This window comes from Lissotriton helveticus, chromosome 8, assembly GCF_964261635.1.
Source record: "Lissotriton helveticus chromosome 8, aLisHel1.1, whole genome shotgun sequence".
Lineage (NCBI taxonomy): Eukaryota > Metazoa > Chordata > Amphibia > Caudata > Salamandridae > Lissotriton > Lissotriton helveticus.
The window spans coordinates 945,915,363-945,928,582 of record NC_136069.1 but is presented as its reverse complement, the minus strand read 5'-3'; positions in this window follow the sequence as shown (position 1 = coordinate 945,928,582).

The following is a 13,220-nucleotide window of genomic DNA, read 5'->3' as shown; positions in this document are numbered from 1 at the left end:
GCAAAACTTTGCTTACCTATAGAAACTTACCATCACAAAAATGTTGTCCTCGATATGCTTGACGCAATATTTTGTCCACTCTATATTTTTCTCCAATATTTTATCTGCACACCCTTTAATAAGGTGTACTTGCATTTGCAGATTCGAATTGCCTGTATTATATTCATACAAGCTGTATTCAGGTGTCTATTCATATAGGCTTAATTGATTTTATTTGAGATTGTAACTTTACTAGTTTTTTTTTTTAAACAAGCGTTTATGGTGTTCAAACATGCTCTTCTCTGTCGTTCCTGTGAGGCAAACTCTACTTCACTGTCATTAGTATGCTACTGGGTTTGTGATTTTAGTCTCAGTTCGAGAAAAAAGGGCCATCCTACTAGACATAGCAGAGTTCCAAGTTTACACCAAGTTTGTGCGGTGCAAACACCACCCTTGTCCGTCCTGCTATCACTGGTCGTCACATATATAGATGCAGCATGTATGCATGTATTTTTTGATGTGTGGTGATACAGGGTCTCACCACACATCTTAATCTGTCTATAGGTGAGACCTAAAACGAGCTAGTTGATGTCCCTTCACCAAAACCTACTGGAACACAAATGGGACAGTGTAACCATCCACGAAAATCCATAACCTTTGTGGACAGACCTTGCAAGCATCGGCATACTATAAAAGAAACACATGTAAGTCAATGACTAAGCGGTGCTGAACCAAAGAGCACTCTCTCTCTCGCTGTACTTTTGATTGTATTTTTGTTTATATAGAATTAATAACATGACAACATTGACACCACAACAAATGTCTGTAGTCCGACTTAATTAAGAGGCAAAGTGGAGCTCTCCAAAAAATATCCACTTTCTTGCGAATATAGACAGCGAATATAATGTATCTGGAAGCTGCAGGAGAAAAAAGAATTTGAAGTCACAATTATCAGAGGCGATTTGTCCATCAAGCATTTATAATTTCTCTTATGTCCCAGATCATCATACCCACCTCTGCCATGTAGAGGTGATTGTTTAACATTTAGTGTGCCTTGGTCCATTCTTGTCAGTTACAGTTTGTAACAAAATATAGACTGAGGTTTTACACACCCCTATTGCGTTCTGTCTGATGGTCATTTGGTCCACAGCCCCATTTATTACAAGTGTTTGACACCGCTGCTCTGAGGTCATGATTGTTCTCATTCACTTTGGACAGACATTCTCACCATGATTCTGAAATAAAACAACAGCAGAGAATGTCGTTATTCATAGTCTGTAAAAACCTTTAAACGATTGGCCTATGTGTTAGACCTGCTTTCCTTAAGGAGGCACAGAATTACTTAAGTTTAAGAAAGACAGAAAGCCTTCATGTATCCAGGACATTTGTATCACCAGATGAAATTAAAAATGCATCAAAAATGTGCATCACAACTGTTCCAAACTGAGCTGTCCATGCTCTGTCGCAGTGGAAGAGGATTTCTATTTCCTCAAGCTCAGGTCAAGCAGACAGCATGAACACTCGATGGCCACCCCCACATGAACTGGCCATTGGCCTCTTCCATGAATTGGTGGAGACGAGGATCTTATTGGAAGGGAGCTGCATCAAAAACGGGCAGGTGACACCTCAGTTGTCTGAACAACTACATTAAATAGATAGGCATTTGGATATTCCAATCCTTCTGCCCATGACGAAAAACTAGAAAGCGTTATTTTCCGACCCTGCATGAAAGAGCAGTCATGCCATCCACTATTCTTTCTATGAGTACATTCATTCTATTGTATTTTTGAGTCGTGTGAAGTGTTCTGTTTAGGGGCATATTATCAAGGACGGCGTTAAAATTATCGCCGGTTTAGCGGCAGAAAACTGCAGCTAAAGCGGCGACAATGGGCTTGCTAATATGCCCTTGAGAATTCCAATAGAAGCCGATGTTCACACCAGAACATGGACTTCTATTGGAATTCTCAAGAAACTATCTGGCAGACATGCTACCCCTGCCCCTGACAGAAGACTTCCACAGGAAAATAGACCAAATGATCAACAAATTTATATGGAGAAGGAAAAAAGCCAGAATAGGTCTTCAAAACCTGAGACTAGGGAAAAAAATGGGTGGGCTCAACATCAAATTACATAGACAGGCCCCATACATGTTCCAGTTTATGGAGAACATAAACAAAACAGGGCACCAAGTATCACTTCTATACAAACTACTCCAACCCGTCTCATCGAAACTTAACGCCAAAAAGACGGCCTACTGGGAAACCGAGATAGAATACAAACTTACAGAACAGGAACTACAAACACTGTGGGCATCCCCATCCAAAAATATGATATCCCCAGTACTAGCACAGACTAAATTCTGGCTACTCCACCAAGCTCATTGGACACCAGCACGACTAGCCTCAATAGGTCTAAAGGACAACGATACCTGCTGGAACTGCGGAATAGAAAGAGGGGACCTAGAACACCTCCTCTTCCGCTGTACAAAAGTAAAAAACTTCTGGAAACAGGTGCTAGACTTCACAAACAGACCATTAAACTGCAACCTAAAGCAAACATTCGCCACAATCGTCACAGCACATATCTCACCAGACATCACCACTCAAGAGGAAAGATACCTCCTCGATTTCCTCCTCACATCTGCAGCAAAGATAGTGCTCACCAATTGGAAGGACACCTCCAAGGCCACATTCAAAGGGTGGCTGAACTGGGTGACCTTCCTCAGAGGAGCAGACTACACCACTCTCAGAAACACACCGGGGAGACACCCCAACAGAGAGATGTGGTCTAAACTAGATAAATTCATACACTCCTACAAACCACCATAGACAAAGAACAACACTGATCTACCCAACCTCAAGTTCGGTCGTGATTTTCTGTCACAAACAACCACCACCACATTATGTTTTATGTTCTAACTAGACACCCGACAATTGCAAAAATATGTGTTACATGTTACTTGTTAGCCAGTCTTTCAGGACGAGCAAAGTCGAACCGTCAATCTCATCACTACTGCCCTAAACGATGATCCTCCGAAGAACAACACCTGTATGTATCCTTTGTTGTATGTAATCTGTAAATACCAATAAAAACACTTAAAAAAAAAAAGGAATTCTCAAGGGCATATTATCAAGCCCATTATCGCCGCTTTAGCGGCAGTTTCCTGCCGCTAAACCGGCGATAATTGTTAACGCCGTTCTTGATAATATGCCCTTTAGTTACTTGACTGATTAAGAAGACAGAGGAATGAGTTAAATATTAACATAACGCACAGGCATGCGCATGTGGAGTAAAGTAAAGTAAAGTCCACATTTGTAAAGCGCACAATCACCCGTAAGGGTCTCTAGGCGCTGGGGGCTGTCGGGAAGATTAAGCGAGCTATTGCCCAGAGTCACATGGTGCTGGGCTAACCTGCCGCCGGAGCCGGGGATCGAACCGTGGTCCCCAGATTCCAGCGTCAGTCGCCCTGGCCGCGGCGCCACACCTCTCCCTGGAGGAGCGGTCCGGGAGAGGTGAAGGGTTCACTGGCATTTCATTATAAATCTAAATGCCAATCCTCATTTATATTTTCTTGAAAAAATAGAAAGATTTTGTATTATGACTACGTTTACATCATTTGACACAACAAAAAACCTTTGAACTCAGCTGCTTGTATGGCAGGCTTATTGGACCCAGGTATGATTGAATCTGCACTCTGGCGGATGTGTAGTGCTTTATAGTTAGAAACGTAATTTTGCCTTGATAAAAAATTGCAGTTTAACCATCATAAAGATACTTATCTGGAGATGTCTATATCTGTGTGTCCTTCAGAATAACAACTTTAACAACTGAGAGAGAGATAGAGATCTTAAATGTTATGACTCATGCATTTCTACACAGCTCAATATTCACTCAAGACTAACGTAAAGGGCTCTCAGGTACAGCGAGAATGATTTCAAGCCATTACAGATAAATAGCAGCAATGCAATTTCGAAACTTCTTATTTGAGACAGAAACACAATTATTTTACTGCTCGGTTTCATCAAGAAATATAATTTAGCAAAAAGAGCTGGCGAATTGCGTTGCATTGGTATTAATCTCAAGGCTCTGCTAAAGTGGCCAAATAGTTTACAGGATTTTGATGCAGTTATTTTTTTTTCTGCTCTATTTCCGTCATTGTGTTTTAGTTCAAACCAAAGAAGACCAGGTCATGAACACGTTAAGAAAACTAGCAGTGACAACCCAAGCCACTTCGTATTTCTCCCCTAAGGTACCTTGTTCCTCCATTGAGAGCCATCTCAGAAGTGGGGAAACTACTGTCTTACATGCAATGCCCATTCACACTTGGGCTTCTCTACTGGAACTGCCAGCCAGCGTGCTATGTATTGTGGATTGTGATGTTGTCGCCAGTGCACTTGACATAGGCCTACTATAACCTACTCTGAAAGCAATGGCGTTTAGTAGCTACAATACATATTCCCTGAGCTTCGTTTCTGGAGACCAGAGGATGCAGGTGTTAAAGCATGTTCTCTGGCTCTATCAGAGGTATTCCACAGAACCTCTAAATAAGCCATAGGGAAGGACACGTCTGCAAACAACTGAAAACAGTGAGCAGTTTCTGAATTTTAGAAACAGTTTTAGCCCTGTATATATGTAAATATATATATATATATGTATATAGAGAGATATCTTTATTCGATCAGAAATATGATCATTTACAGAGATAAAAAACTATATCTGTATATGTATATATGTGTGTGCGTGTATATATAGATATGTGTGTGTGTGTGTGTGTGTGTGTGTATATATATATATATATATATATATGTATATATATATGTGTGTGTGTGAATATATATATATATATATATATATATATATATATTTATATTGTGGCTATAGTGCTCACTCAACCCGTAGGTACTGGAGCGCTTTACTTCAACACAATTTACATTACACATCTATTTTCAAGTCTGGTGTTAGCCAAGACCCTTTGATGTTACTAAAATAATATGTGTAATATACTTAAAGGGGCTTTAAGCCAATTCTTTTCATCCATAGGTCTGTTGTTGTGTCATTCACATTCTGCTTCCGACTACTATAGTATACAGCATGGGGTAGTGGATTAACCTACTTAAAGCACTGGTTAACTTCAGTTTGAGTGACTGCATTTTGCTCGTTCGCAAGTTAGACATCAACACACAAGGTCCCTTCAGTGCCAGTGCTTTTGTTTTTACTTCATTATTACTTTGGAGTTGATTGATGTGTTAGCATGATGCCTTTGAAGTGAGCACAGAGAAAGTTCCAGCTTTAGCAGTTCCTGTCTCCTGTCAATGCCGATGTAAATTCCTTGTACAGTGGCCTTTTTTATCGGATTGCTGCTGTTTCAAGCATACCATATTGTGTTCCTGGACTGTTTCAACAATTGTTCTTTAAAACAATTTGCTGAGAAAGAAAAATAAACTTTATTGTGTTTAATTTGCAGGACATTTTGTAACAATTTAACATTGAAACATAGGTGGAATGTAATTTGGGTTTTAGTATCCCCCTTTCCTTCCTCCTTTACATCTTCTTTCTTCCTTTTTTGGCTCCTTTCAGTCTTTGTTTTTTTAATGGTTTATTTCTTGCTCTTTTGCCTTCTTTCTCTTCCTTTCCTTCGATCCTTTCCTTTTTTCTTTCTTTGTTGTCTTCTTTCCATTTTCTTTTTTGCCTTTAAAACCTTTTTTTTCTTTCTTCTTTCCTATTTTCATTTCTTTTTCTTTCTTTTCTACTTCATCCTCCTTCCCTTCTTTCTTTCCTCTTTGCCTTAATGATTTCCTTCTTTCTTTTTAGCTTATTTCTTCCCTTCCTTCTTTTTTGCTTCCTTTCCCACTTTTATTCTTGCCTTCTTTCATTCTTTTAACATTATTTCTTTCCTTCATTCGTTTTTGCCTTCTATCCTTGTTGTCTTCTTTCTTTACTTCTGTCTTTTTGCATTCTGTCCTTTCATTCATTCTTTCTTTATTTCTTTTTTTCTTTCTTTATTTCCTGCTCTTTCCTTCCTTCTTTCTTTCTTTTTTGCCTTACTTCCTTTTTCCTTTTCTTGTTTCTTTCTTTTTTTGCCTTCTTGCCATTTTCTTTCCCTTTTTCCATCTTTGTTTCTTCCTTTTTCCCTTTTTTCCTGTTTTGTATTCTTCGTTCCCTTTTGCCTTCCTTGCTTGCTTGCTTTTTTGCCTACATTCCTTCCATACTTTTTTGCCTTCCTTCCTTCCTTCCTTCTTTCCTTCTTTCTTTTTTATCTTTCTTTCCTTCTTTCTTGCCTTTTCTCTTTCTTGCTTTCTTTCGTAACAGCGAGAGGCCGGCAGTCAATGCAAAGCCAATTAGGTCTTTTTAAAAACTCTTTGTATAGAGCTTTTTGTTACATCGTTAAATTATTATCTGAGACAAACAAGAACAACTGTGAAGAGGTGGATACATTTATTCTGTTCTTGGTGCTCGTTCTACACAATAGTTCATGGGTGTCCAAGGGCCTAAGTGGCAAAGCGGAGTGTTAAGGCCTGTCAGAGTAGCTGTGTATCCATTGTGCTATTCGTATGGGCCCGGGTTGAGTCCATGGTAGGGTGGAACCAAGTTGCTGTGGAGATGCAAGTGCAAACCTCTGTGGACTGTAGGGGAGGGGGCAACTAAACAGCAATATGAGCCGGATTGGTGTTGGTATTCAGGGTGTACAGTGTACAAGTGGGCTGGGGTGCAGTGCAGCATCTCCTGAAGCTCCCATTCTGTGCTCCAGTCTGTGTGATGGCCTACATGAGCACCAGTTTTTGTAATTGTGTGAACATGGTGTCCAAGGCCGCCGCTACAGGTCTTTTACGGAGGTAGTGAGTCTCCTCCTGGTGCAGGTTAACACGCTTGGCTTCTTCACACCAGAGGAGTGCCTTATGCTATAGTATTACAGTGAGGGATGGTCGGCCTTCCGGCGTACTTGGAAACCAATAGAGCCAGGTTTGCAAATCGAACTTGTACCTTAAGATCATTTCCCCTTTTGGAGATACTTAAGGCAGTTGCTGCCCACGTGTTAAGGTTGGTGAGTTCGGTGACTGTGGCGAGAGTCTCATGTATTGTGTGCCAATAGTGCGCTAGGGCGCGACAGGGCGAGAGCATATGCGGCAAGTCGGCACCAGTCAGGTGACATCTAATGCAAGTGAGATGTCACATGTGAACATTCAGTTCAGATTAAGGGTCATCAAATAAGCTATGTGGAGTATAGTGTATTGCATGTTTTTAAATCTCACTTTGAGGGAGACCCTGTGTGGGGACTCCAATGCTGTGTTCTCCTCGGAGTCTGTGATGTATTCCTCTCATAATCTTTTTAGGAACACTAGAGATGCCCCCACATGCTCCCTGATGACCTTGAAGAGCCATGTGAGTAAGTAGCGCCCAGTGTCCATGGTTTATAAGGTTTGCATGATGGCATAGGTGGGTTCCTCATCCACCATGTGCCAAATGAGGTGGCACACAGCCAGTAATTGGTGATGGAGAAGGAATTAGCCTGGTGGGATACTGTAATCTTGTCTGAATTAGTCAAATGTTAACAAGTGGTGGTCCTGAAATAGATCAACAACTATAGGCATGGAGTAATTGGCTGTGAAGGACACAGAGAATCTCGACAGGACAAGGAGAGGAATCATGTGTGCGTATGGGCGAACATAGTGTGTCAGATAGAAGATCCTGGCTAGGCACTTACTGGCTACCCAGACATGCAACGACCACAAGCGTTGAAACTTTACTGTGGGTATCAGAAATTGTTGAATGAGATTGGGGGATAATGGCCCTTCACCGGTACTCATTTCAGAAAGACTGCCACCCACCAGCCAGTGGGACACCCATTAGAGTTGCGCCACTAGGTAGTAGAATTGATAAGAAGGAGCTTCTAAGCCCCCTGCACGGACCGGGAGTTGCAGTTTATATAGGGCCATTTGCTGCCGCTTGTCATCACATATTAGTTCACCTACCATGGAGTCTAACCCCCAGAAGAATTGCCTGAACGAATAGACTTGTACGTTTACAACGTAGTACAATAGTCGGGGGAGGATAATCATTTTGGAGGGAGTTATTTTGCCTGTAATCACAAGTGGCAACCGCTGCTAGAATATTACCTGGGACTTGAGGGCAGTCTGTGCTCGTTTCAAGTTTCCCTCAAACAGGTTGAGTTGTGAATGGTAAAGCAAGATCCCTAGGAAATGAACCGTGTTACCCGCAAAGAACAGTGTGGCGCCAACAAGCCTTATCTCCTGTGGTGGTGCGGCTCAATGGAGTTGGAAGACACTGGATTTTGCCAAGTTCACTCGTGGGCCCACTGCTTTTTCACAATCTTGAAGGGCTGCATATATTGCCTCTTGTGCACCCTCCAAGCGAAGTCAAACAGCCAAGGGCTCCATGACAATGGCAAAGAGTATGGGAGATAGGAGAAATCCTGGCAAGTACAGTGACCCACTGGGAATGGTTAAGATATGAAACGCCCAATACTCACCTGGGAGGATGGGGTGGTATATGCTAAGATACACCTACCTATTATGAGCTTTGCCACCACTTTAAAAAGGTATTCACAGGACAGCATATCAAAAACCTTTTAGTTCTCAAGTTCTAGTGTGAATTCTTGCCAAGCCGCTTGCAGGATCACGTTCATTTTGTAGTGTAGGAGCTCAGCCACGATGGGGTTGGGCGGCGAACTAATGGGCGGTTTGCACCCTATGTGCTCGTTCAAAGGAGATGCACAGAGACAGTTCTTGTGCTGGGGTGAATGATCTTACCCAGTCCTCTAAGAAGGTTATCATCATGCAGGAGCTCTCTAGACTCACCACTCTTATGTTGTTTTGGCACACCCTCCCCTCTGCATCTTCTGCCTGGTCCTCCATGCATCTCACACTATCAAAGAGGTCACTCATACATTTCCCTTCGTGTTCCAGTTGGGGTGTTAGATCTGCCAACGTGCGCTTTGTCTCAGTCACCCGTAGACTAGCTTCCTTTGGTCATCATGGAGGAGGCTGAACTCCGCATGCAGTTCCTAAATCCCAGTTTCAAATGATGACCTGGAGGTCTCTTTCGCCTGTAAAATTGCATCTAGTGTGTCGCTCAACTCAGTGGGATGGGTGAGTTGTGTGTGGACAGAATCTACATGTTCCAAGGAGGAAGGGGATGGTGGTTGGGATGGCCGCCACATCAGTTTCTGAGGTACCATTCTGAAATGGGAAATGACAGAAGGCCCACGCTGGATGAATGTGTAGTGAGTCCAGCTGTGGAGTGGAGTGCAGCAAGTATGTTCCCTCAGTCTGGTCTGTTGAAGGAGATTTGATGCACAGATGCTGTCCCATGGCCCGAACCTGGGCCCCGCCTTGACCGGCAAGACTCTCTGTCAGCTCTCATGGGTGAGAGAACAAAGGCAGGGAAGTCAGTGCTTTGTATCGGTACCTAACCCGTGGGGGAGGGGTGCAGGTCTCCTCATCTCCTTGTTTTGCAATGTCAGTCTCAGGCCAATCCCCTCTGTGGTCCACCCACATCCAGGTGCATGAGGGTGGCAGCAGGGAGAGAAGCCAGGTGGCTAAGGGCACCCACGCTTGTGCACATAGTTCTGCCTTACCCTTGACTCTGCCGTTGTGCCGTGCGGTCAGCTTTGTCAGGATAGCCTCAAGTGCTCTTCACTCTTGGTGTGCACCTGGGCGGCCTTCCTCTCGGCCAACCCTGCCATTCGGGCTCCCCCGGCTGTGTCAGTGGGTCCCTGACGGGACCTCAGTAAACAGCAACTGTCCTGCTCCCCAGCTGCAGCTCCAGCTCTGTCTGCTGGAGGCTTCACTCACCCTTCCGTCAGCTGTGGAGATTACTTCCTCTGTCGGTGTCACCCTCTGGTTCTGCTGAACAGCTGTGCAGTAGCATGGACCCTTTCATCGGGCAGCTGCTGTATCAGGTGTAGCCCCCTTCCAGACCCTCCTGGGTGACAGAGAGTCAGCAGGCTTGGCCCATGAGAGGAGTAGGGGTGGTGTTAGGTACCCCCCAAGGCCCGTCCCCCACTCAGCCTCACTAGCAATAGGCCCTGATCTCCAGCTGCTTCAAACCAGGTGGGTTGTCACTGCCTCTGCCTCCGCCTCTCCATCGTCCGAGTGGCCTATGCGGCAGCTGGAGCCGTCAGCCTGGGACGTCAGGCCAATTCTAGCTGGGTCCCAGAGCTCACTATTATTGGGACTGGGACAGTCCTGCACTTGCTCAGACCTCTGCTGATTGCCTCCGCCTCCACCACTTACTGTGATACTCCAGGCCCAGGGGCTAGCAGGGTGCGGGCCCCGCCACAGAGCATCAGGTGTCTTCGAGCAGCTCTGGAGCTCTGGGTAGCTGGTCTGTCAGTGCCCTACAGATGGTAAACGGGAGCATATATTTCAGCAGGATTATTGTGGATTGCCCGCCATTTTGGCCCAGAGCTCCACTAGATGCTATCCTCCATTTTTGGCACTCAATCCATGCCTCACCAATTGGCTTTTTAGGTCTGTGTCAAGACCGTTTAACTTTACTAAAAGTATTATAACATATTACTTATGGGGGTTCTCAGCCAGACTTCATCCATTCATCTGTAATTGTCTCATTCACATTTTTCTTCCACCCACTCCAGGATGCATCAATGGGCAATGTGTCAACCCCCATCAGCCACTGACTGTGAACTACGGCATGCTGCCCTTTCACAAGGAGCACATCCCCACTCAATGTAGTTACCTTTAGTGACAGAAAGTACTATGGTATTTTTTGATACCCCAAAAGTTTTTTTTTGTACCTTTAGCCAATGTTTGGACTAGCAGCTTCCTGAACAATAAAGTTTTGAAAAAAACCTTGTCAAAACAAGAATTGCCAAAAGGTTGGCAGACAATGCCAGAGTTCCTAGCTTTGCCAATGCTTGTTTTCTTTTGGCACGGGGAAATTAAGTGATTTTTCCCAGAGCTGTAGGACGTTGATGTGATGCCAAGATTCGAACCTCGTTCACCCCGTGCCAAGTCCGTAACTCTGGCCGTTACTCCACATCCTCTCCCCACTTCAGCAGCATCCTTTCTGCTATTGTCTTTGGACCACTGCACGTAATGGTGCAGCCTTCTCCTTAACAACTGGTGCTCCAATTTGAAGGCCTACAACCACCAATCACTTTTAGCATTGGGTTAATCTGAATCTTAATTAGCACAAAACATTGAACAATGGCTTGCAGCTGCTGTCATTTGTTGAGCTTCAGCAGGATACTGCAGTGAGCCACTCTCTGTGACTGGCCCTCCTGATGTCACGCACCCTGAGGGCTAGGTTGGGCTGACGGATAAATGAATGACTCAAGGCCAGTTCCCACCTTGCATGTCTGAGTTCGATTCATCTCCACCATGGAGCAACAGAGAGGATGATGTGGGCCTCCACAAAGGTTGTCAGTTTGGTGATGAGGCTGAAGCGATGCACTGCATGAGTTCAAAGCAAAGTTGGCAGGCAGAGCAGTGGACACAAGCAGCGCTGTAAACAGCTACCAAAACAGTGTAATGCCCGACTTCGTATCGGAGTGAAACACACTGAAGGAAGGCACTCGCCAGCTGTTTAATCAGGCCGCGGAGCTCTGGATCATAGTCTGGCATGTGTGGGGAGGTGTGACAAGGCTGGTAAGATGGTGCGTACTGGGATCGGTGAGACATTGTCTGTTTTAGAATTTAAGCATATTTTTTAGAGATTTTTAATAGTTGCTTTTTTAGTCGTTGATTCACATCTATGATGAACTATTAATTGTTATCTATTGCATTCTCCACTGTGTTGTTTTTAGCATGCACTTTATGGTTTAAATGTACAAACCAAATTAAGAAATAAAGAAAGAGTGAGACATGCAGGGCCACCGCCTCCCAATCAGTGACAGTTTGCAAGTTGAGTGTTGAGTGTCGAATCTATGGGCCCAATTCACAGAACTAACTTAATCCTAAACTTACTACCATTTTCGTATTCACAGAAGGCACTTACTCATTTTGGTATTCACAGAAGTTAGGAGTCCTAACTTTAGGACTCCTAAATGCCTTCCGTGAATACCGAAAGTCTTAAAATTAGGATTTTTCTCAGTTTAGTGGTAGTAAAGTTAGGACTTCTAACTTTAGGACTCCTAAATGCCTTCTGTGAATACCGAAAGTCTTAAAATTAGGATTATTCTCAATTTAGTAGTAGTAAAGTTAGGAATCCTAACTTTAGGACTCCTGAATGCCTTCTGTGAATACTGAAAGTCTTAAAATTAGGATTTTTCTCAGTTTAGTAGTAGTAAAGTTGAGAAAAATCCTAATTTTAAGACTTTTGGTATTCACAGAAGGGATTTAGGAGTCCTAACTTTACTACTACTAAATTGAGAAAAAATCCTAACTTAAAAAGTTTCGGTATTCACTGAGGGCATTTAGGAGTCCTAAAGTTAGGACTCCTAACTTCTGTGAATACCGAAATGAGTAAGTGCCTGCTGTGAATACCAAAATGAGTAAGTGCCTTCTGTGAATACCAAAATGGTAGTAAGTTTAGGATTTTGTCTTAAATTAGTTCTGTGAATCGGGCTCTATGTGCTTTAGACACTCCCTAGTGGCACAATGCCGTCACTACGCCCTCCTAGTGCAGCCTGTATGCTCAAGTAAGGGCCACTCCATCACAGAAAAAGCCTTAGCAAAGCCAATAGGTCTGGCCTAGAAGAGAGCTATTGGCTTTTTCAATGTCTTTTAGTCATGTTGTACCGCAGGGTGACTTCTGTTCAGCATGACTAAAAGTTAATGGTGTGGCTTGGCATAGAGAAGAGTAGAATAGACAAGTGTGGCATAGAGGAGAGTAGCGTAGGGTGAAGTGCCGCAGAGTGTAATGGAGTGCAGTGGTGTGGAATGGCGTGGTGAAGAGAACCGTGGTGTAGAGAGGAGTGGCATAGGGTAGAGTGGCGCAGAGTATGGTGGAGTTGCATAGAGTGGAGTGGCGTAGAGTGGAGTGGCATAGAGTAGAGTGGCGTAGTGTGGAACTCTGTGGAGTGGAGTAGACTGGCGTAGATTAGATTGGTATAAAGTGAAGTGTAGTAAAGTGGAGTGGCATAGAGTGCACAGAATCAAGTGGCATATAGTAGAATAGCTTAGACTGACGTACAGTGGAGTAGCATAGAGTGTAGTACAGTGACACTGAGAGGAGTTGTGTAGAGGGGCGTAGAGTCAAGTGGTGCAGAGTAGAGTGATGTAGGGTACAGTAGCATACAGAGGAATGGCATAGAGTGCCAC